Genomic DNA, 26,891 nt, shown 5'->3' with positions numbered 1-26,891 from the left:
GTATTCCGAAAGTATTTCATTTACAATATTTCGTATTTTTATTATTTTGATAAGCATACTGAAAAATTTATTATCAGTGCTTTTTAGATTGTGAATTTGAATAATGTCCAACTTTTAATGAAAAGAGAAATGGAAGAAAATTAACTCTACGAATTTATTAAGAGATTTAGTTCGAGGCATATGCAGCATAACTCATTCGCTGCAATTCTATCATAAAAAGTGTATTCTTTCTATGAATTAATGTATTATAGTTAAATTACTGTATAATTTTTAGTATACTTGTTTACAAAATGGATTTTTCAGGAAAATTTTTTTTCTTATTAAATTTTGTAAGTTTTGCTATTAATTTAGAAAGATATTTAACTGTTTTATGTTTAACATAAATTAAGGTTTTGTTATAAATAATGAGAAACCAAATTATATTCTCCGTTTAACTTTATTTATATTTGAAATTCGAATTTAAGCTAAAAAATTCTTATTTTAGGAAATATTACAAAATAATATAAAACAAGATGCCGAGTTTAAATATTCATAGCTTTTAAAATAATATATTTTTTATAAAAAACGAATTAAGGAAAAATTAGAATGACACTATCCATATAATGGCGAACGGAAAAACAATAAAATAGTATTTGAATTTACACTATAACCAACTAGCAATGCATGCATATGGAATATCATTTTATCCTAAAATTTTTATCGGAAAAGATAGATTGAGTCTATAGTACTTTAATGATCAAATTATGAGGCGTTTTCATTAAACAAATATCAAACAAATTACACTGTGAAAGCTGGGAACTGTTATAATTATTCGATGACAAATATTTTTTTTTTTAAATGAAAAATAATTATTATTTTATTAATATGAAATCGAGAACAGTGAATGCGAAAGAAATACAATAATAACCAAGAATAGTAATAAAGGGATTAAAATGATCAATAATTGAAATTTTGATTTTCAATCTAGTAGTTCAAGAACTAGTGCACATATTTTAAAGAAATTCACATATTGGATAATATAATACACACATATTGGATAATATGTGTGTTTCACATATTGGATAATATAATACAAAAAATACATAATACACCAACTTTGGTTTACATGCTTAATCATGTATTTGAATCATAATTTCAGACAAGTTTTAATATATATATACATTTAGATGGAGAATAAAAGAGTAAGATATAATTTCATTATATTGTTACACAACCTTTAACGCATAAATTGCTGCTGAAAAATTAGATAGTTTGTGACTTTCTTTTGCTCTTCCAGTGACACTGTTTGAAAGCACTGGATGTTTGGGTAGAGAGAATACGAGTTACTATCTCCCGCCCATGATACTTCTCATACATGCTTTATGGGATTAAGGTCAGAGATCTGGGGAGTCAAACTATATATAAAATTCCTCACTTTCTAGAAATCAAACATCTACGATTCATTGTGCTGTCTTTCTACAAATTGAAATTATTACTAACCACACATCCTCAATGGACAGGCATATGGGCTTAAGATTGCATGCCTTTATCCTACTGTCGATATAGAGGTTTCATTGACAATATTAACACAAATCTCTAAACTAGTGTATCGATTTTCTCTCGTATATTACAGACCTGTTTCTCTAATGTGAACGTTTATCGTAAGTTAGCAGTTAAGATGAATCGAGACTAAGAAGGGAATTGTACGATTTCTCACTTTTTTTTTCCTTGATACAATATCAGTTTTTCTTGAATCATATCAAATAGCATTTCTTTTGTGCGTTTGTAATTGTCATCAATTATAGGGAAGAAATCTTGGAGTATTCTGATTATCGTTTCAATGTTGCAGCCGTTGGCATTATTTTCTTTCTTTAGTATAATGATCTATCATACAGAGACGAAAAATACTCAAACTGAGGCGAAAAAATACTGTATATTTATTTTTTGACAAAAGCATTGATGTACTGCTTATGATCGTCTGTAGCTGTTTCTATCAAGTTTCGTATTTCATTTGAATTCTTTAAACTATACACGAATGCTCTTGAAGTTTGTTTATGATGATGAATCGTAAATTTCCAACAAATTTGATAAAAAGGGACTGCATACTCACTGAATAAAGATATATTTCGGAAAAAATAATGAAGTATTTGTTAACATCTCTTCAGAAAATTTAATTCTTCTAAATATTCCTCTGGACGTCAATATAGATATTATTAAACTAAGAAAGTTTACGGTAAGTTAAAAAGAGTACTGTATAAAAAAGACTTTTTTTTATTCTTATAAAAAACAAATATGGTACCTAAATGAATGGCCAAATCCATAAATCTTACAATAAATTTTAAAACTAAAGAAAAAATTATTGATTGAAAGTATGTATCTTTTCAATATTTATAATGATATAAAATTAGAATATTTATACATTTATTTACAAAGATTTGGAAATATGATGCCATGTAGGCAAGACCCACAAGAATATCCTTCAGACGTTTGAACCTATTATCAAAAAATAGGGAAAATAGCAGTGCAAAATATACCATATGTCACTCTTTCTGAAAAGGAAATTTAACTCCTTGACATACGAATTTATCCAACTTCCTTATTAGATCACACATCCTGTTTGGGACATTTACTCTTATTATAATTACTGTAATAGGAGCATTTGAGATATTTAAAAGTTTCACAGTGATTTTTAATTACTTAAGACTTTCACTTAACTGCAGATTAAAAAATAAAAATTCGATGCGCATGTGAGAGACTTCATTTTATGCGAAGGGGTTAAACACGCATGAAAAAACCCAGCAATAGTTGAAATTACATAAACATTCATAGGTTGACAATTCTTACATGGAAAACTATTACCTTCTACAAACGATACCAAATTGCAGATTATAATATTTCACCTTTCTTATAACGAAATTTCTTTTTCATAAATTGGAGACTAGATCCAGAAGTCCGTTATAACACCCTCGACTGATTTTTAAAATTATATGTATCCCGCAACTTGAAATTAGATCTAAAATTAAAATTCTTCTTTAAATTCGCAGAATTAAATTAATAAACAGCTAAATTATTTGAATAAATAACACTTTATAAAAGAAAACTACTCAGTTTTATTAAATATTTCATGCCCACACTATGTTCTTAGATACAACTGCTAGAACAAAAAGTTTTTTTTTTATCACAAGTTGATAATACTTTTGATAATTTCATTTTCAATTTATTAAAGAATATCTGGCATTAACAAGCCAAAAGAAAAATAATTTCCCATTTCAAGAGTTCCAATCTTGTCATATTAAGCTTCCAAATAATTTAAAAGAATTTCATTGTATGTGTTTTCACTTTTATTGGCTCAGACTTTCCAATATCTCTACTTAATAAATCTTTTTTCAATTTCAACAACACGATTGTGGTTTAGTAATTTGCAATTCTATTTTTTATAATCTATTGGATGGGTAATTTTCTAGAGAATTTAACTTAATGGTGTCAGATGAACTATCACAGTAAAAATGCACTATTGTAATCAAAGACATAATTCCTATTATAATCAAAACCCTCCAATTTATCTTTAGATTTTTTAAAATTAGTATTATCTTTGTTATCTAAGCTATCGATTTCTCCAATATCTATGGTTGTATTATTTAGATATTTAATCGTTTTTAAGGTTGCATTAAACCAGCTCTTTAACAATGCATCTTATTCCCATTTATATTTTTCATAATCCAAAATTATCATAATTAAAATTATTATCGAATTTCTTATGATTAATATTAATAACTTGAAAATAATCAATGTTTCCAAATGCTTTAAAATCACAAAGATTTGAAGGTTTACAATTCCAAATTTCGATTGATATTTTGATCTTTCCTGTACAAAGTGTCAAATTTGATACAAGACTGCTAATGATTACTATCTTGATACAAAATTTTAATAGCTATTTCCATATATAGCAATTCTTGCTGGTCCATTGTTAATGCTATTGCTTACACAGTTTTCCATTTTTTTCAGCATTAAAAAAATATATTATGTTTATGAAAAATAACAAATTTGTTTAAATATTAACCCATTTCTTTATAACCAAATTTCAGGTAATTGTTTGTCTTTGCACATTTATTGCACACATTTTTATAGTTCGCTTTAAACTTCTAAATATTCCCAACACTTTACTTTTTCAAAATTATTAAAATACATTTTTGAATAATCATCAATAACATTAAAATTTAACTATAATGATTCTATTTGTAGTAGAAAAAACATTTCTTTGCTATTTTATTTAGGTTACATGAGTCGCTTTCAAAATTTTAATTCATTGTTACATATACTGCTTTATATAATATATTCATGTATACAGCTGTACAGCATATAGTACAATATACTTATACAATATTAATATGCAATATATAGTTCAATATACAGTATTATGTTATATAATATATACAGCTGATTGAAATGATGCAATTTTAAAATCACAATCAATGATTCATATGACAAGTATCAAAGAAACATTTGGATAATCCATGAAATTAAATTCCATGTTTCACTCAACTAAAGTTTAAGTCTAGTATTTAGAAATTATCATCCTTTAAATGCTTTTGTCGTATTATAATCATATATATTAATTTTTAAGCTAGGTTCAATTTTACAAATGCATTTAATTAGACAATAAAATAGTTAAAAAGGACTATTTCTCAGATACAATACATGTTCATCTATAGCATCACAGTTCCCCTTATTTTTAATTCCCATTTGAATTCCTTAACTTCTTGGCATACGAATTTTCTTAATTCCGTAATTAGAGAATACATCTTATTTTGGACATTTATTGTTATTTTAATTTTTATAATAATGTAAGGGACACTTGAGATGTTGAAGTGTTTAAGTATTTATTGCATTTTTAAATACTTAATTGCAGATATAAAACAAAAAATTCATTAATTCGATGCACATGTTACATCATTGTATGCGAAGGAGTTAATAGCCATACACTTGTACCCTATGGGAACCAAATAAGCACTTCGCAAACTGAAGTCAAAGGTTCAAAGAAAGTCAAAGGAAGTTCAAAGAGGTTATGATTCAGTACAAAAGTTGTACATTATCTACAAACACGTAAAATATTCTTTGGATTCTTATGTACATTTGATGGTTGGAACTCGTCATGCATTTCCTTTGTTTAAATTATGCCTAAATGAGTTTAATTTGCCATTCATACTTATAAAATATACTTATTCTTTTCATGTACTATTTTGTACATCAGCAAATGTATGTTCCGTACAACAAAAAAGCTCTTTTCAAACAAATCGGTACCTAAAGAGTTAACTATATCTTTAAAACACGTTGAGGAATTAGAATCACTTAAATTGTCAATGAAAATTAAAGCCTTTAAAAGTACTAACAATACTTATAACTAAAGATTTCGAAAATTTACCTCCAGAAACACTTCTTCAGCAGATCTGATGAAGTCAACAAAACATATTTTGATCTTAGCCATATGTGAAATCGAACCATTGCCCAAAATCCATACGTGGTTCACTTGACGCTTCATTTGCCCCAGAAGAGAATTTACAGATGTACATGTCCTTATTGTTACTTTATGAGAGCTGAATCTTCAATTTTTTCTTGCGTGTGCATTCACTTTCACATGGAACTATTCATCGCAATATGGTAAGGTTTACGATGGAAATAAAAAATACGCTGTCGACCTGTTGGCATTGTCCTTTAAAGTCTATACTTAAATTCAAAACTTTAAACAGCATTCTTACATTTATTTTGCAGAAATTCTATTTCATGGAAAATTCGTATTCATTCGTCAATGGCTTTGAAAATTTGAGTCTTCCAGATTTCAATATAGAATAGAATATTTAACTGCTAATTCCTGCATTACTCACATCAAAACTAAGGGATACACTTTTATTGCCAGAACAGTATAATAATTTTCTCTCTTTCACAAAGTTGAAGAGTCCGCCACTTATTTCCTGCATCTAATAAAATTCGTTCTTAGCTCATCAAATAAAATTCGATTTCATCTCCTCTCACAAAATGTGCATATTATTCTCGCATTTGTATATTTTAAAATCTATGAGTCAGATAAAGATAGCTAAATATTTTAGAATGCATTTCTTCCATGATTCCAGATTCATAGATTATGCTTAATGAATCACAGGAAACAGCGTTTTAAAAGAAGATTTTCGGCGTAGTTTCCACATTCAAACCTCAGCTAAAGTAATTAGTGTCTGTTATTTCTGGTATTTTCAGTTTCTCCACCGCTTGACAACAATGCAGTTCAATAAGAGTCATTTAGACAAGACAGAAATTTCACTCATACACACCATGAAGTTTCAAAACGCTCTACTAACAATTGAAGAAATGAAAAATATAAAGTTTAATATGCTTTAAAGTTCTAATTCTTCTTAGTATTAGAGTTCTAGTTCTTCGTTAATATGCTAAAGTTCAATGCTTCTCTTTACAAACGCGTTGAAATTGTTTAGTTTTGAAGTCTACTATCAACGCCATTTTATGGCGGGTTTACACTTGGCCAGACATAAGACGCCCAGTAGGCAGCGCATGCGCAGAAAAGGACTGATTTATGTTTGCTGCAATTCAGTAAGATAGATTCAGGCATTCTGAGCTTGGCTATAAACTGCCATTTTGGCGTCTCTGGAATTTCTTTTTTCATTAGGTATCGTGCTAAAATAAGGGATATTTACATTAAAAAACAGTATAAAATAAAAAATAAAAAAAAACTGTCAACGTACCTAAATTTGGAAAGCTATAGAAAAAACAAATAACAAATAAACACACCCACACACCTTTGCATCAGAAAGAACAAAGAGCAAAAAATGTCGGAATTAACCTATGGTAAGTGATTACTTTTTTCGTGCCAAGAAAACCGCCAATTTTACAATGCGCAGTAAGAAAAAAATACAATACAGCGGCATGTTGTTGTCCCGTTCGGGATCGAACTGAATTGTTACTTGCCTTGGATCGAACAGCATTTTTCAGCCTTTCTACGCATGCGCTGCCTACGTTCATCTTATAACTGACCGAGTGTAAATCCGGCATTAAAATGATAAACAGTAGCTGCTTCCAACACCCAATTTGCAAAGAAAGAAAGTTATTTCTTATCTGCAAAAATGTGTTTACTAGACAACTTTTTAAAAATTCATATGACAGTTTATAAGAACATATCTACATCGAATTCTTCCTAAATATTTTGCGCATATTTTAAACACTATTGTATAAAAAAAACATAAAACTATTTCATAATTTTTTTAAAAAAAATTATAAAATAAACTTACAATAAAATTATTAATTATTTTGCAACTCATATTTTTTCCTAGGACATATATCTAATATTGCGCAAAAAATATACTTTTTAAAATTTTTTCATAATTATTTTTCTTTTACATAAATATATGACATATGATCTAAAAACTTACTTGTGACGTCACAATGCAAATAGCACTAATAAAAGCATGCATCATATAAATTTATAATTTTTGAAGAGTTTTGAACCTGGCAATTTTTTTTTAAAGTTCTAACTCAGAAGTAAAATACAAGAAAGATGTATTCTACTAAAAACCGTAAATCTTTTTTTTTCTTTTAAAATATTTTCTGTTCAATTAAGAACTCAGAACTATGTCTATTTAAATCTTATAAATTTAGGTTTTAAACATCAGTGTTTTTTAAAAAAGGTCAAAGGTTAGTTAAATTTTTCAAAGTTTCCTGGGAAATCTTGGAATGCTCTTATATAATCATTAAAAATAGAGGAATACTATTGGTAAAACCTAAGCTGTTCCTGTTTTTACACGTAATAGTTACACTTCGGAATTTGTGCACCTATGTACCACAACTTCTTTAATTGAAGTGCATTCAGAACACGCAGGTTTTTTAAAAAATGTTTGCATAAAATCTCAGTTTATTTTTTTCTCGATATACATTATATGTTTTACTATACTTACAACTTGAATCTTTCCGCGATAATAACCTTTAATGATCCACATCACTTTCTAAAATTCACTTTATTGCCATGCGCAATTCTTGCTTCTTTCTACGATTTTTTTTTTTGTGCGTAAGAGAAATTTGACTTTTCTTGTAAGGACCTTTAGAATTTTTTTTAATATTGAAAACAATAATACAAAATAATACAATACAAAATACAATAATACAAAAACACAATAACTTTGATTCAATGTGAATGAATTTACAAAACTCATAATTCAAATCTTATAGAAAACTGTTATAGATGATCACTTTGTTCATCCATTGCACGAATATATAGAATTAGGTTCAATAAATGATCAGTTAAAACAATTTTTTTTCTATAACATTAATTTTTACGTGAAAAGGATTTACTTCTCTGTTTATTTTCTAACTCCTTAAAAGCGGATGAATTCTATTCGTGGATTGTGATTTTTTTTTTATAAAAAATCCTCTGAGTAATCATAAATTAATTATCTTTATAATTGAAATAAATTCTTGCTTCATTTATAAATTTTGCGTTGGTACGAAAATCAGATCAAATTATATTTCCATTATCTAAGGCTTGATCAATATTAAAATATTAAATGGGAATGAGGACTGCTAAAACCACGGAAACAAACAAATAACTGAAATATAAATAAAATAGACACCAAACTTCAAAAAAGCATACACCTATTATCAAGTTTGTGAAATAAGAAGCGATAGGCCGAATCTACTTAACCACAGATGGAATAGGCATGATGAGAAAGCAATTCTTAGCGGTTCGAAAGATATATATATGTAACATATTTTGATTGAAGTAGAATACAGTTTCGAAACAGTGAAGAGACTTGGTATTTTTAATTTCGTTTTATTCTATTCCGAGTGGCAGGCATAGGGATTGCAATACCGGACCAAAATTTCAATACCGGTATTCGGTATTTTTTAGATCTTAATACCGGGATACCGGTTTTAATACCGGTATTAGAAATTTTAGAAAAATAAAGAAAACAGAGGTGTTTTTTTGTTTTATTTGCCAGTTTTATAAGAGAGTGTAATATCACAAAAAATAATATGGAATTTATAAATTATAACAGTATATAAAGAATCACAAAAAAGTAAAGGAACAACTTATTTATTTAAATCACAAAAAAATTGTAAATATCACTATTCAGTCTGTGGTACTAATACAAATTTTTGAAATGTGATCTTAAAAAACATAATGCCTCAATTGTACTGTCATTAAAGTTGAAAAGTAATTTGTGTAAAAATTATCAGCTGTCGAAAACGCTTTTTCGGCATCTACGTTCTTCAGATAGTGATTTGTGCTGTTCTTTCATGATTGCAACATGAAATTTATTGTTGCATTAGCTGTTAATAAATTAAAATATCTCCGACATAATGCCTCTATAGTCAGTTTTATTGGACGTAGAACTGATATAGTTCTGGATGTTAATACGAATTCACTGTCTGAAAAAATTAATTTGCAGGTTTAAGTCGATTATTGCTTTTTGGATTAGATTTCTAAATTTCAAAAACCGTTCCATCATTAGGAGTAAACTGTTCCAACGTGTCTTAGAATATATTATTAACATATATTCTGTTTTATTTTCACTTAGTATATATATTTTTAATATGAAATTTTTTGTAGGGGAAAGTTTAAATATCTTAACAATTTTTCGAACTTAATAAATTATAGGAAGCAATTCTTGATGGGTTAATATTTCATCCTCATTAGCAATATCTTCTTCCACAATTACATTGTCATTATCTTCATTGTCAATATCACTCTCACTCTTACTTTCTTCACTGTCGGAATCCGAAGTTTCTATATCTACAATATTTGTATTCTTCTGTTCTTTATTTTTTTGGTATAATACATCTATTACTCCTGATTGAATTCCATGAGCATAGCACAATTGCTGATTTGCACCAATCAACTTTCCAAATTTTTTCATAACTGTTGCTCCATTAGTCGTTATAGATACAATATCTTCTTTCAGGGATAATCCATGTTCCGCTAATTTAGATTTAAGCAATTAATTAAGCCATTAATTAGCTAATTAATTTTGCCCGTTGGGGAGACATAAAAACAAAAACGTATACTATTTTGCTATGTTGGCGATCCCTGAACATATAGTGGAGACAATTAAAAAAATTTCTAGTAAATACCGAAAAACCGGTATTTAAACTTGTGAATACCGGTATTACGAAATTGTAAAATGGCTCAAAATACCGGTATTCGGTATCCCGGTATACCGGTATTGCAATCCCTAGGCAGGCATGATTATATACAAGAAAACGCAGAGAGCACACACAGAAGTAAGAAAAGGGAAAAAAGGGCCAAACAGATGATCACTAGCCTTATATAACATTGGATTTCTGGCCAGGCGCCAATTCAATGCACGTGTGACACCTTTCGATGGGTACAGAAGATATCACTTTCATTTGATATTAAGTATTGATGGCGAATTGTTTTTACAAAGGGATTAATTAAACCGAAAGTGTAATGGGATCAAGAAATAAGAGAATATTTTAGAATGAAGTTACGATGGACTAAATTAAGATAAAATCTTGGACATTAATTTGGAATAAAGAGTTTAAAATATCATTACATATATATATATTATTCGACAACTCCAGTGAACAAAGGCTAATTTGCATAACATGTATAGAGAGCCGAAACTTGCATCCAACAAATTCATTTAAAATAAAAAGTAAAATATAAAACAATTGGGAACTAAGTGATCTGCTAGTAGAGATATCAATTATCTAAGTCCAATAAATTTTATTTTATTTCTAAAATGTTTCTTATTATATGTAAAAAAACACAATGAAAAATTTCTCATCAGAAATTAATTTAGTCGAAACCAAACAATGGCCCTATTTTTAAATGTGTGAAATAAAGAGATGGGTATGTCGAAAAACTATTCAATGAAATAAGTGTGATAACCTCAAACGCTGGTTTTTATGTTTTTTGAAACCATAAATGTTTTCCAATTTAGCAGTTGTATGGATTCATGATATTAACACGTGGGGAAAATTTTATATTCAGATAAATGAAAATTTCAGTCATTAAAGTTTGAAAAGGTAGGAAAAAAAATCTCACGAGTTAAAAGAAAAGTTATAATAATTTTAAATATCAAACGGAGTTAAAACCAATTTATTTTAAAAGCAAGGATAAATTGCAATTTATCCCAAATACTTAAATTCACTTATGTGAAATGTATTGATCAAAGAACTAAGTGAGTGCAAATGTTGAATTTATTTTTATATTACCAACTACTACGAACAAACTATTTGAGAAAATTAATGCCCGAGATGGAATGAAAGTGATAGTTGAATACAAAATCTGTATTTTAATTCAACAGTTCTCTGATTCTCTTATAACTTTGTCTCTTTGGTCCAGTGGAAATCTCGTTTATAAAGAACATTCGTTAAAGAGAAATCAAGAAAATAAAAATACTAAAATTAGAAAAATAAATTATTGGAACGTAAAAGTACGTCTATAATACATATTTGATATTGTGCGGTAATATAATTTTGTTTTATGAAACGAATGAATTTGTACTTTCTCCTAAACATTGAGAAAATTTCCCAACCGTTAAATAAATCGAGATTTCGACAAATTTACACGTTTCAGGCTAAACTGAGTCCGAGAAGCACATTTTTGGAATTATATCTGTCTCCGTTCATCAATCTGTATTTCTGTTTCTACAGTAAATTTTTAGATTTCTATGAAATTTTGAACGGAATCCACTCTGAAAACGTTTGCCTTCGAATTGAAATCAATAAGATAACTACAAAACGAAGAGAAGCAGGTATCTAAAGATCCATATCCATATCCTGATGTGCAGATCCATAACAAATTTAGAAACGAATCCGTCATGGGTTGACTGTTTGTATGTCTTTTTTAACAAGTATATAAACACGATATCTCAAAAAAAGGGACGTCTAAAATACATGAAGTTTGTATGACAGTTTGCAACTGCAATTGTAGTTTCAGCGACAAAATTTGGTTTTAATCGTTTGGAAAAAAAAATTCAAAATATACATGTGACTTTTTGGTGCTTTTGTATTAATTCAATCCCAATATTTAATCACCAAATAAATCCCCAAATATCGTATGCTAACAGACTTTTGCGTAACTATTATTAACCAATGGCGTACTGTTAACAAAAAACAAGGACATTTGTTAGAGAGCATATGAGAAGCTTTCAGGTAGAGCTTTCATTATTACAACAAACATTTTTACTTTTTTGTAGAATAGAACATTACATTTTCTAAAAACTGAAGTCACACATTTTATTAGCATTTCTTATTATTTAGATCTTTTAATAATCAAGTAATTCTTATTTTTCTTATTATATTAATTTCATTATTTTTCTTAATACTTTACAATAAGGAGGAGGCTCGTAAAATATTCATCAAATGCTTTATTTTCATAAAATTGAAGAAAATTTGACACATTTATGATAGTTATACAGTAAGAAGTCACAGTAGTTGCTTTTGTATGGGCATTTTTTTTCTTCGCCAAATGGGAAATTTTGGAAAGTTACAAAAATATTATTTAATATATTATTTAAATATTATTAACTTATTTAACATTTTTTAGCGATTTCAAATTTAAAAGCAGATGCTAATTATTATGTATTCATGAGTTCACTGTTTTGATAATCAGTAAAAACTCTTATTAATATTACAAGAACAATTTCCTTAAGAATCAATAAGAACTCTTACAAAAACTATTATTGATAGCTCTTGTACTTATATTCTTTAGGATACATTCAAAATCGTACATATATTTTTGTATTTATAAGCATGCCGTTACCAGAATACCTATCAGAAGGCATTTACTAAGTAGATTTTCTGTTAAAAGAAATGTATTGCTGAAAAAAATTGCATTCGAGTATTTTGCATTTCGCTTTTTGTAAAATATATCTGAATTTGCTCACTTTCTTTTAAAACACAAATGTTTATTTACATTAAAAAAATTTAAAAAAGTAGCTCATTTATAAACTGAACTTCTTAAGGTACAAAGTCAAGAAAAAAATGAGTATGCAGTATATAGAAACAAAATGCATTAAAAATCATAATTTTATTCTAGAAAATATCAAACTTTCTGAATATATTTTTTTTCTTGTTCTCTTACTGAGAAGCTAATTTAGAAAATCTCATTTTTTTTCACAAAGAAACTTACTTTCCTTCAGAGTCTTTTTTTTATTCAGTTTCATTTTTTTCCCCTTCAGATCCATCTTTTTTTCATAGAATAATTTTTTATTACTTCATCGCTGTAAGAAATGCCTAGTACACAAAAGTATTTTTGACGTAATAGCTTACGTCATATTAGGAACAAATTAAAGGAGCAAAACTCAATTTCTCTACCATTTAAGGAAGTGGAATTATTTTATAGCATTTCTTGGGCTTGATTTTCAAAGTGCTTTTTTTTCTCAAGATATTATTTTTTTCTATTTATAAGATATAAAAAAACTTTAGTTGCTTATTAGTTGTGTGTTAGTTATTATATCTTTTACGTTGCTATTATTTATATTTCTTATATTACATGTAGCGAAATTCATTTCAAAAACAAGTTTTGAACTTTTTGCATATTATTACTTAATAAGTTTAATAATCTAGGGAATAGAAAAAATTAAAATATAATTAAAAATATTTATTTTTTATACGCGCTACAAAATATAGTTATCTAAATCATTATAGTTTTCAATGACATAATATAGATATTAGATATTTCTGTAAAAGATTCTGCATATGGGTATTACTTTGATTGGTCTTCGATCATTGAATTCTCTTCATTAAAAAAGTTGCTTAATCATTAACATTTTCCATTACTTCTATAAAATATTATTTCAGAAACTGAAATTTTGTCTTCCATTTTTAAATTGGACTTCATTTGTAGTAGTTTATGTGTTTGTATGTTTGCTTGTTGATATTTTTCACTTTTATGGATATCTATGTATTAAAATGTGATTTCTCTTTTCTCACTTTTATACACTATTGTTTCACATTTGATTGCATTTTAGCTTTTATAAAGGAATTGATTTGTATAAAGTTGGAATTGTTTTTTGCGCTCACATCTGTTAGACTCGTGTTGTACAGTTGCGAAACACAAAACGAAGATTAGCTGATGATCAATTATGAGTAATTAAATAAAGGTGAATGAATTAAACCACTTTTCGTTGAATGGACGGATATCACATGATCGACAAGTTTGTACTGATTTTGCCTAATCCAAATACACAAAACGCATGCTCACAGTTCGTGATTATCAGCATTAAGAATTTTCTGCTTTGGTGAAAATATGTCAAATTTCAAACTGCCTAATAAATGCTTGAAGTTACAGTAAAAAAAATGGAAACGCCTCTTTGTCAATGCCAAAAGATTGACAGATTTTATTTTTAAAACCATTTTTTTCCTCAAAAGAAATTTCGAATAATAATAATTTATTCAGTCCCAATCTCTGATTATTCCAGGTTAAATTAAGAGTTTTCTTCAAATTAAATGTTTAGAATATTTGATTCTTTTTCATTTATTAAAAATAAATTTAAATTCATTCATTCTAAAATTCAATTAATTAGTTCACAGTTTATTATCCATTTAAATACTTCTGAATTCTATATTAACAACAACAATGGTTAAACTAAATGAATAAATGTAGAAAATGTAGATATTATCTATATAATTTAAGTGTAATTATGTAATGAAGATATTGTCTATGTGATGTGAGTGTAATTTAACATAATGTAATTTAAGAGTAATTTCACGTAAAGTAATTTAAGCATAATTCAGTGTAATGCAATCTGAGTGTAATTTAATGTAATATATTTTAAGTGTAATTTAATGTAATGTAATTGAAGTGTAATTTATTGTAATGAAATTTAAGTGTAATTTAATGCAATATAATATAAATGTAATTTAATGTAATGTAATTTAATGTAATGTAATTTAAGTGTAATTTAATGCAATGTAGTTTAAGTGTAATTATGTAATGCAGATATTGTCTATGTAATATTTAAGTATAATATAATGTAATGTAATTTAAGTGTAATTATGTAATATTGATATTGTCTATGTATGAACACAGTTTATTATTAATCCATTTGAACACTGCAGAGATATTCGTTAGCGCAAGCAATAGGTAGAACCTTGGATTACATTAAACAGTTGGGTGATCAATTCCGAAAACAATCGATTTGGCTTACAGCCTGGATTAGGGTGATAAGCACAAGCTTTAACAAAGGCCTGGAATAACAGTAGTTGAACAGCCTCCCAGAAAGTCCCAGTCTGCAATTGACGGAGACGGCTAGAAATCTTTTTAGTCTGAGGGCATGCCTTCCACAATCAAACCCGAACTGTGAAAATTCCTGTCAACACCAACCTCTCTTCGCGTTAGGTAAAGTAGCAGGTGCACTCTAAGTTAATTAAAAGAAGATTAATTAGAACTGGAGCAAATCACTGGACGACTGACGTAGCGCTGAACGAAACGGAAGCCTCTCCAAGAGAAAATGCCCTTGCTTCTAAACCTTAATTAACTGTTCACGCGGAGCTTTTATTCGCTTTCCCTCTTAGATCTAACACCAGGAAGGTAAAAAAAAAATGAGGATCTTTTGCAAAAGGTAATTAAAGGGATTCGAAAAGGTTGATGGATTTGGGTTGACAGGACTTCCGAAGCGCTATAATTCAACTTGATTATTATCTACGGTTTGTTCTTCTGGAACTATTACGGTTTGTAATGTTTTTCTAATGATGTTTATGGGATTTGCTAGTGTCTTGGAGTGTTATAAGTATTAGTAAAACTATTGAATTAAGTTCTGTTTGCAAATTAGAAAATGCACGAATGTTATTTTTTTCTTGAAGATTTAGTGTAATATAATTAACTACTAAGGTAGGCTTCAGATTATTTATGGAGTTTGCTTTGCTGGAATTCTAGAAATTCAGCAATTTATTTCCTAGTGGATTTTGCTTGTGACTTGATTGCTTTTTTTTTAATCATAAAAGATAACCAGAAATTTAAAGCATTTAACGCGATCAAATAATGTAGAGATTGGGGAGACTTATTTTCAAATTAGTTAATGTTCGAATCTTATTACTTTTTATCCATTATTGAAGCTTTAGGTTAATATAATTAAATAAGGTGAGTTCCAAAGGATCACTGGATTTCCTTTTCAAGAAAGTTGGATGTAATTTGACTGTTTTGTTATCTTATAGTTTCTGAGATTGAAAGCTTTTATTCCTAAAATAATCATTCAGTTAAGCGATTGAACAGTTTTATTCTCATGGAAATGAATATACGAATGTTATTTTTATTGATGAATTAGTACAACAAAATTTACTAAAGCGCGCATCAAAGGATTTAATTCATGGATTTCATTTAAGAGAGCTTCCGTAATGCTAAAATTCTACTTGATAATAATAATAATATAAATAATAATTTATGATTTTTTCCTTTCTAAATATTATGTGTTTGTAATGTTTTTCTAATAATATTTATAAGCTTTAATAGTGCTTCAGAGTGTTATATTAACAGACTTATTGTGAAAAAAATTTTTTCCAATAGTAAATGTACGTATGTTGTTACTTTTATTGAATATCAAATAGAATATAATTAAATAAAGTATATTCCAACTAATGAATGAATATTCTTTTAAAGGAATTCTTGCAATATAAATGAATTTTGAGTGTAATTTGAAGGTTTTGTTATCGTTCAGAATTTGACATTTTAAATCTTATAACTTCTTTTATCCCTATTATTATCAAATAGTTACGAGATAGAAAGTCTTTCTTTCATGTCAGTGAATGTATGTATTTTAATATATTTTTGAGGTGATTTAATACAATATGACTTACTAAAGCTTACTTCAAGGATTTAGGGATTTGTTTTCAGAGAAATTCTCAAATCCTGTGATTTACATGCCTTTCTTATATTTGACATGAATGTTTCGTTATCTTAAAAATTCTGGGATTTAAAGCTTCGAAAATATTTGCTGGAAGTATGATAACATAAATTCTTGTTTTTCAATGAATAAATTTACTTTTAAAAAGTCTTATTAACTTATATGATAGAAATGGTAAGAATCGATATTAAATGATATATTAAAAATTCTTTTTGATAGATATTGTAAAAGTCAGGGAAAATAGTAAATAAATTGAATTTAAATAACAATACATGCACAGAGATGTAGCGTTTCAAAATTATTGAAATATAAAAAGAAATTCAATGCTTTTTACCATACATATTTCTGAACGTTGGAATAATTTTTTTGTAAATGAAATGAATTAAAATAAACAAAACATATTATGGTTTATAAGGTTGATCGTTGAATCTAGAGATACCAAATTTAGCACTTGCTTCTTTGGTAGCGGTGCTTGCTTGAAAGAATTTTTAACTTTTAGTTTGATTTTTTACAAAAATTAAATGAAAGTTTTGCTGCTTTTTCTCAATAACATCGAAACATTTTATTGCAGACAAAAAAAAATCATAACAAATGACAAAGTTTAGAGATATACTTTTTAGTACAATTTTACTATATCTTTTATTGCAATTTTGATCTAATTTTCGGGAATTATAAAAAGTATATTTTACAACAATAAGTATCATTGATTTATTTGGATACTCTTTGCAATGAAATTAAATAATTTGTAATAATTTTTATTATTTGAGATGTAACTGATATTATATTTTATCGCTCTATATCCAACAATTTGACATTTATAGTTTCTTTAAGACCTTTTAAATATGTATGTTACACAATACGTATTGTTATTTGCATATATCATTCGAGTATATTAGCATTATCTTCTTATTTTATATCATACTGGCCGCCTTTAGCGACCAGCCGGTCCGCCAATCTTAATGTTAGTTAAATTTTAATAGTTAAATATTTTATGCAATTCCTACTTTAATAGCATCTTCATCAAAATATTTTAAAACTTCAAATTGTGATAGTCATATAATTCACTCATAATATTATAAATGCCTTAAGTCATAACGTGATATGTATCTGTCTAATTTTCTGTTACCCCTCGTAGAATTTATGCTTTAAATTAAAGTGCAAAGGATTAATCTGCAATTAATATAATAATATTTTTTACTGAAAAAAGCATTTTTTTTTTAATAATATGATTACTGAGTCACTGAGTCACTGAGCGTTTAAACTTTATGAGCACTAAAGAATATCTTTCTTAATTTATGTAATATCTCAAGAATTTGTCAACAAAATTTTCTCAGATTCATCATGAACAGATCTATTCATTAACAATGTTTAATTTTAAATGCATCAAACACTAAGAAAATAAAATGAATCGTTTAAAATAATCGGTCTAAAACAGGTTTAAAAAAACTACTTAAAAAACGATGTACTTAAAACTATAAGCAAATACAAAAAAATATATAACTAACATAAATACAATTTACTTTCAAAAGCATGCAACTAACCTAAAAATAATTTAAATCATCCGTTGAAAGTGGTTGTCATGACAACAATCAGAGCAATGCGCATGCGTGAATTTTCTTCTCCAGTTAGGTAACGCAAATGCGTGAATTATTCTACGCCAGTTAGGGTAATGCTATGCAGATTATACATTTTTAATTTCCTTTATTCTGTGTTATTTTAATTCAAAAGTACTTCAGAATGAATCTGAAACATGGATTAATTAACAATGTTTAATTTTAAATGCTTAAAACATTAAGAAAATAAACTGAATCGTTTAAAATAATTCGCCGAAAAATATTAACCCTAGCCTCATGACTGTTGGGAGAAAAAAGAAACTGAATCCTTACTCATTTGGCGGTGGGGAAAATGTAATATTTTTTTTTTTGGCGGAAAAGTTGGCGGTGGGGAAAATGGAAGATTTTTTTGGCGGGAAAGTTAGTTTTTAATTAATAATTAAAATTAAAATTGAAATTTCAAAAAAAAGGACCCTATGTGCACATTCCCGACCTCTAAGGTATACATGTACCAAATTTGATAGCTGTATGTCAAATGACCTGGCCTGTAGAGCGCCAACACACACACACACACACACACACACACACACACACACACACACACACACACACACACACACACACACATTGAGCTTTATTATAAGTATAGATTAATGTGTCATATTGATAAGAGGATACATACATGATGGTAAATAGAAACTTGACTTATATTGAAATTTTAAATAATGAAAATAAAAAAAGCGAAGGAAATGATTTGTGAGCCATGCAAACGAATATAAAATCGTGCATGTAGTGGAGGAAATATCACTTTTAAGTTCATATCCTCAGAGTCCTTATTTAATAAAGTAAAAAACCGGTTTTTGTGTTAATTACATAGCACTGCTAAACAAATTTTACAAAATATCAATCATTTGGTCTAAGTCTAGCATAAGACCTTGGAAATTAATTTTAGATATTTAATAACTAGCATATTGTTAAAATACAAGTTCCAGAAAATAGAATAGGCATTCTCGAAGCCTTTTGCAACCAACTGAAACCAAAATTTGACATAGTACTGCAATTGCAGTTCCAAAATCACATACGAAATTTCATGAGCTTAAATCTGTGCATGTTTTAGCAATTCTGCTTACATACATGCGAAAGTACAGACCGACAGATGGTAAACATCTTAAGAGATTTGGTTCGAAATTTGATATGCATTAACAATTTAGATATTAGATCAGCACATCAATTTTTTTTTCTATTTAGCTCTTTATATTTTGCAGCTATATTTATTTGTACTTGGGCAACTGCCATGATAGACTTCATCTGAAAGGACTTCCTTGAAAGTGAGAAGAAATTATAATAATTTGGCGTTAGTTCCTTTTACTTTATTTCTTTCACCTAGTTTTAAATGTTTTTTAATTACAACAAGACATACATGCATAATTTTAAAACCTTGTTTTCTTGACATAGGAGATTCGTATTGTAATATTCCCTGCTTATACACTCCGATTAGGAGAAATAAAAATGGCATAGTGCGTATTTCTTTTTTACCCTTGTACCTATTTGCCCATTCCCAAGAAATAAAATCAAATTACATTGGAAGTTACATTGCCCTATTTCCTTATTGCTTGGAGGAAAATCCGTATCGCTATTCCTTTTTCCGTATCGCTGAATGCAACACAATTAGCCAGCACAGCTTCAGAAACGAGGCAACTGCTTTATCTATTTATAATAAATAATGATAAAAAGTGCAAACCCGGAGGGTAGAAACCAAAAATTGCCGTTTCATGCTATTAGGAAAATGTTGTTACGCAACAAAAAGAAAAAGAAATAGTAAAATAACTTTATATATGAATGTTTTATTTAATTGCAATCTACAAGCATTTAAAATTGAGTATATGTTTTCTATACAGTTATATAATGCATTAACAATTTACACACTAAATCCCGGATTCAAAAGAAATTTGATATGTTACATAGTTTCTTGAAGTTTTTTAGTTTATTGAAATATTTTATTATAAAACCGGTATATTCTTTTCAAGAAACTGGAATGGGAATAAAAGAATTTCATATTTTTTCGTCATAATGTTGAAACATGACATTGAACAAAAAATATTTTTCAACCATCTTAAATTTCAAGCAATTAACTCTTCAAAAGCTTCTATTTAATTTTTATGACTCTTTTCATATTAATATTTCTATAAAAAGGAAATATTAATATGAAAAATGTTTGTAACAAATCTTATTTTATTATCGAGATTTATTGTTTAGTTTATAATTTATTTACTCGTTTTTTTCCAATGTCAAGGTTAAGCATTTTCACGTTTGGCTTTATTTTATAGTATAAATAATTTAATATGGAAATGCAATAGTTATCCTTTAAGTATTGCCTTTTAAAATTGCTGCAAATTTTTTTTCTTTAGTTTCATTTTGTCTCATATTTTAGCAATAACATGTTATTTTTTCAATGATTATTTTTTAGTTTCAGCTCAGTCAATATAATTTTATTTCACTTCAAAAATTTAGAAAATTTATGGAAACATATATTTTTATCTGTTTTATTGTCAGATTAAAAAAAATGTATTCAAGCACAATTTTTTTTCTAACTTTTCACTTTCTACCTATAAATGTTTTTCTTCTTTTGATCTCATAGTATTTAGAATACAGACCCTTATTTCCTGCTAATTATAGCTGATATATCTTCAGCTTACAAAATTCAAATACTGAATTGTGAAAATTTCAATAAGCATAAAAAATTAATATCGAAATTTCTAAAATAGCATGAACATGAATAGAGATTACAATATCTGTAAAAAATAAAAGTATAAAAATATTTAAGCAAAAATAATAAATGTAATTAAAGATATTTTTAAATTTATTATTATTTTCGTGTATATTGGCTTCCTTTGAATACATTTTGCATCACAATCCAAAGGAAATACTTTCTTCAGCATTATTTTTTAAATTTCATTGTTGCATGAACTTTTTTCTTTGATATTAAGACATCTACGTGTATTATTGCATGAAATATTGGAGAAGGCAGTATTAAGTATCTGAGATTAATTTAAAAAAAACACAAAAGGATTTATTGATCTTACAATTGTCTCCAAAGTTAAAATTTAATCTTCTGAAGTTTCCAACATTAATCTAGAAATTCTGTTTATCTCACAGCGAAAGGTATTTTGCATAGTAATCGAAACTAGAAACTCCAATCAAAATTTATATATATATATCATAAACAATGAATGTCATCATTATTATGGAACTTCTAGAAAGTTAATTAATTAATTAGTGTTAATTAAATTTGATAGTTCTAAAATCTGTTGAAGTTTTGAATCTAACAAGGTGAACCTTCTTAATTCAGAAATAAATATTCATTCAAATGTGTTGACTTTCGGCGTAAACATGTATACATTTTTGTCTACAAGCATATAATAGGACAATTAAACATAGTTAATTCTGAAGTTACAACGGCTAATATTTATTTAATGATATTATATATATATATTTCATTGATATATTTTTTCATTAAATGAAAAAAACAGCTCATCACATATCAGCTTTAAACGACAAAGCACTCAAATGAAAAAGTCAATGAAAAAGTTATTCTTCATAAAACTTTAATTCTTTAAAACTCAAATTTTAAATGAAAAAAGTTATTCTTCATAAAAGGTTAATTCTTAGAAATTTATTTTTAAAAACGTTTTCGTATTCTCCATTGAGAATAAATGATACAGAATATCTCTCTCTTTTTGCTGAATTACCATCATACTAGAAAACAATTTCCAGAAATATAAACTTTATTTTTGTGATTAAAAATATTGCGATTATTATATTTTACTTGTTCTATAATAATAAATAAATTATTGACCGTATTAATTAAAATTTAAATAAATAATTCTTATTTTATGGAAATGTAGGTTGTGGTTTTTTAAGTTCTATGATATGAAATAAACAACATTTATAAGAGTTGCAATATTTTTATTGCTTCAATTTTATTAGAATTCTCTTAAAGATTTTCAAATATTAACATCATAAAGCTTCATTAATAATGGTATTTAAGAAATTAAAAATAAAATAAGAAAGAAATGATAAAAATACAGCATTTCTGAAATAATATTTAAAATTCAAATATTTATCTTTAATTCAATATCTTCCGGGAATTTATTAAATATAAAAATAATTTTTAATTCTAATGTAAACTGAAAAATAAGAATTAAACTGATTTTTCAATTGGTTTCACAAATGCATTATGTATGTATATTTATTAATTTTCAAGAATATTCTAAAAATTCTAGATTATTAAAGATAATTCTCTGAAGGCTCTAAATTTTTAAAAACATATTCAACTAATTAATATTTTGACAACCTTAATGTGATTTTAAGAAACGTACAAATAAGTCTCTAATATGATAATTTTTTTTATTGCAATGAATTTATTTTGAAAAAACTAATTAAATAAAATGAAATAAGTCATGCTTCTCAAGAATTTTATGAGAATTTTACAAAAATAATGCCAATAAAAAGGTTAAAGAAAGATTTCGCTACCATTTTCATGATTTTAAACAAAATGAAATTAAATGTTCTTCTCTTTGATGTTCATTTATGATACAAAGACAAATATAGAAAATAAATTTTAATAAATAATATAGAAATAGAAATAGCAATAAAATTATTATTCTTATTTTATGATTAATAAATATTAATTAGAATTATAAATACAATATGCGTTTATCAATATTCGCATATTTTATTCATAATTCTTTTTTTTCGTGAAATTATCGGAATTTGTCGTTTTCAAGTGGATAAAAAATTTAAAAAATCACACAAGAAAATGCTGAGAAAGTAACCTAAATATTATTTTGAGAATTAAATTTGCCTAAAATCAATTTAAAAATAATTCATAAAAAGTACTGGAAGCTAGAAAATAATGTTCTACAGCAAATTTGAAAATAATTCCTAATACGAAATGGACGCAAGAAAATTACACAGTTCTATGCAAATAGAACTGAAATTTGAATTTCCAATACAATTATCCTCATTTAGAAAATTATCGAAGAATTTTCAAATTATTGACTAGGACTATTGTCGTAACTGATAATAAGTCTTTTTGAACTTCTTTATGCATTGTATGACATTATATTTTAAAAGGCATACTGGTGCTATTTGAATTGATTGATTGTCTATGATTCTATCTATGTCTATGATTCCATCGAATTGACCAACATGAAAACCGAGTTATTTTAATTTTCTTTCGAATAAAATTTTCATTGCATTGACTACCATTTCTAGTGTTCTTAAAAATAAATGTCCCGTTCATGCATCGTTTGACTTTCGTAGTACTATAACGACACCTTTTCATTCGTCTTAAAATTACACATATATTAAATGGAATCATTCTTTAACTTTTAACAACGGAAGAAAATGACGAGATCAAATAATTTATGAAATAATGAAAAGGATTTAGACTTTTTTCACAACAATGGAAATTGTTATAAAATATAGTTATAAAGGCATTTAAAAGTTACTAAATGAAGGCTAAAGTATTTTAAAGGGAATTTAGTTGGAATCATTAAAAAAATAAATTTTTGAGCTGTGTATGGTGTAAACATTATTTTTGTGAGGGAGAATTTTCGTAAGTAATTGAGTAAAAAACTTCAAAATCAAGCTTAATTTTTAATAATTTAAAATTATTCTTAAAATTAAAAAATGATGTGCAAATTTTCACTCCCCAAAGTATATGTGTGCATAATTTTGTAGTTCTAGATTAAACGATCTCGCTTGCAGAGCTTCAATACATGGGAAAACATATAAAACCTATAAAATTTTGTCAAATGGTATAGAATTTTCTGTAAAAGTCGAAGGACTTTCTGTCCAAACAAAGCTAATGCTATAGTTCTTATTCAGCGTTATTAAAATCCTTGTATTTTCGAGAACTTTCATTTTGTCCATTAAGTCATGAATTTGTGGCCAAGAGGTTGACTAGTTTCTTTTTTGTGACGGATGGGGATCACAAACCTATTATCCAATTAGCATCCGTTAAAAATATCTTTAAAACTGTCTTCTTTATTGCGAGACTAACTGCACAGAAAAACCATAGCGGAAATTCTTGACAACTTGTATCAGGCATATGTCATGTCTTAATCAGTAATTTTATTATCAAAATATAATTCTTAAATTTATTTTACAAGTGGAATGATCTATCTCTTTAACAAACTAAATGTGAATTCTCCAAAAATAAAAAATATATATATATGCAATATTCACTCAATTTTAAATCCATTTTGTTCAAAATATATTCATTTATAGATAAAATAAAGAAAACACTACAAGTAAATTTCCATATCTCTAAAATGTTGCATTTAACAACAGGTTGGGACTAGTGAGTGAGAAATGATACACCATATAATCAGTATTGAAATCAGACGAAATTAATGCAAATTATAAGAAGATGGTAAGATTCTATGACTGCTATAATAATAATATACAATAAAATGAGAAAAAATGCTATTGACATCCATAAATAAAGTAGTTTTTTTTTTTTTTTGAAAACTAGAGTCAAGCTGCAATTTTTATTGTTAGATTTCTAATCAACATCCTATAATAAAAACAATATTCGGTTATTTTTGCTTCTGAAAATTTTTGGCTTCAGTTTGTGTCGTTTTTTTTTGTTTGTCTTGTTTTAAACATTTCTTAAGCATTAATTCTATTTGTCAAAATATCATATAAATTTCATATATCAGAATACAATTCTAAATTTATTCTCTAATTATGTTTGCATGATAGTTTCAACTATCATTTTTACAAATGATAAAGATATTTACAGAAAAAATAGCACTTCAATTATTAACTATTAAATCTTTTAACTAATAATAGTTATAATCTTTTAATAACAATATAATTAATAATAATTATAACTTTTTAGCTACTATAATAAATGCAGATGAATTTCTCAAATTCATATAAAATATTTTCTCCTTACATCAATAATTTCTGTGGATTTTTAAAGAATTTCTTATGAGACAAAAAATATTATTCATAACATAACCCTGAATAAAATTATACGACATCATATTACATAGCATAAAGCATATTCTGTGATTATCGAACAAGTTTTCATATTTTTTTATTTTAAAATATTTTCGTTTTGCTTTATCTTTATTATGCGATTATAATATTAATCCACATTGTATCCACAAAAGATGGAAAAACAATTGCTGAGTTACTTTTCTTGCAATTTGGTATAGCAATTAGAGCATCATTTTGTCTTATTTATACCCTATAAAGTTTTTGTTGTTTTAAATAAATAATTCATGAACGGAATTTTCACAATATTGTGACATAAATCTATTCAATAAAGTTCTTACGAACAATCGCTGTCAAGCCTTTTAAATCGCCAGTATTTATAAAATTATATTTTATTCTGTACTTTGCTATTTTATCTTTATTCTTTTTAAATTAAATAATGAATTAAGTTCAAAAATGTAGATTTAATTTTGGTGAATTCATTAAATCCAACCTGATTACAAAAGATTGTTTCTTAATAATAACATTTTAAGATTTATTTTTAAAGAGCATTGTCTATTTTAATGAATCTTATTATTTAAGGGACTATATATATTTATAGACAGAAAATAAATCAGAGGGGGGAAATAATTTTTGAAACTCAGTTTTATACTAGGTTTATTGTTCTTTTGTTAATAGTCTTTCAAGAAAATTAAAATAAATATGAGAGCTAGATATAATTTCTCAGGTATTCTCCTTATGAACTTTGGGTGTTTACATTGCTTGAAGTTTCTGCATCCCAGTTAATGAGAAAATGAAACTCCAAAATAACGAGAGAGAGAGTCCTCTCTAGCATAATTAAAGAGTTCTTTCCAGGGATTCATGCATGTATAATTTTCTTCTGGCTTTTATGTAGTCCATTTATAAAGGTAATGGTTTCAATGCACTGTTAGAAAAAATTTTATATTTTATGACTCTATTCTTTCATTTTTACTCTACATTTAGGACTTAATTATAAATACAAAGCCTTTTTAAGTTTCTTTGAAGATTTCAGACATTTTCATTAGTCTTGAATACCTACAAATTATTTTTAATATCTTGCCTAGTTATTTTTAATTCTTACTCTTGACTAATCGCTGTTAAGACTAATGTCTGTTGTTGTAGGTTTTAAAAGAGTTTCAGTCATTAAAGAGTGGAATCAATTCTGATTTTTTTTTCAGCTGATGTCAGTTGTAAATGCCACAAACAATAAAAACAATGCCACATCTTTGTGTAATTAGAGGACAATTCATTTTAAAGGCTAAGTTATAGAGTTGTTTTATAAAGCAAAGGATCAAAGGCATTATATTATGTTTTTTTTTTTTTTTTTTTTTTTTTTTTTTTATGTTTAGTTGCCAATGATGATTTTCTTAATATGAGAAAATTATTTTTTGTCAAAATCACTTGTCTTTCACTATAACGAAAAAATAAATAAATACAACATATTATAATAGGATTACAC

This window comes from Argiope bruennichi, chromosome 4, assembly GCF_947563725.1.
Source record: "Argiope bruennichi chromosome 4, qqArgBrue1.1, whole genome shotgun sequence".
Taxonomy (NCBI): domain Eukaryota; kingdom Metazoa; phylum Arthropoda; class Arachnida; order Araneae; family Araneidae; genus Argiope; species Argiope bruennichi.
Note: the sequence above shows the minus strand (reverse complement) of the source record.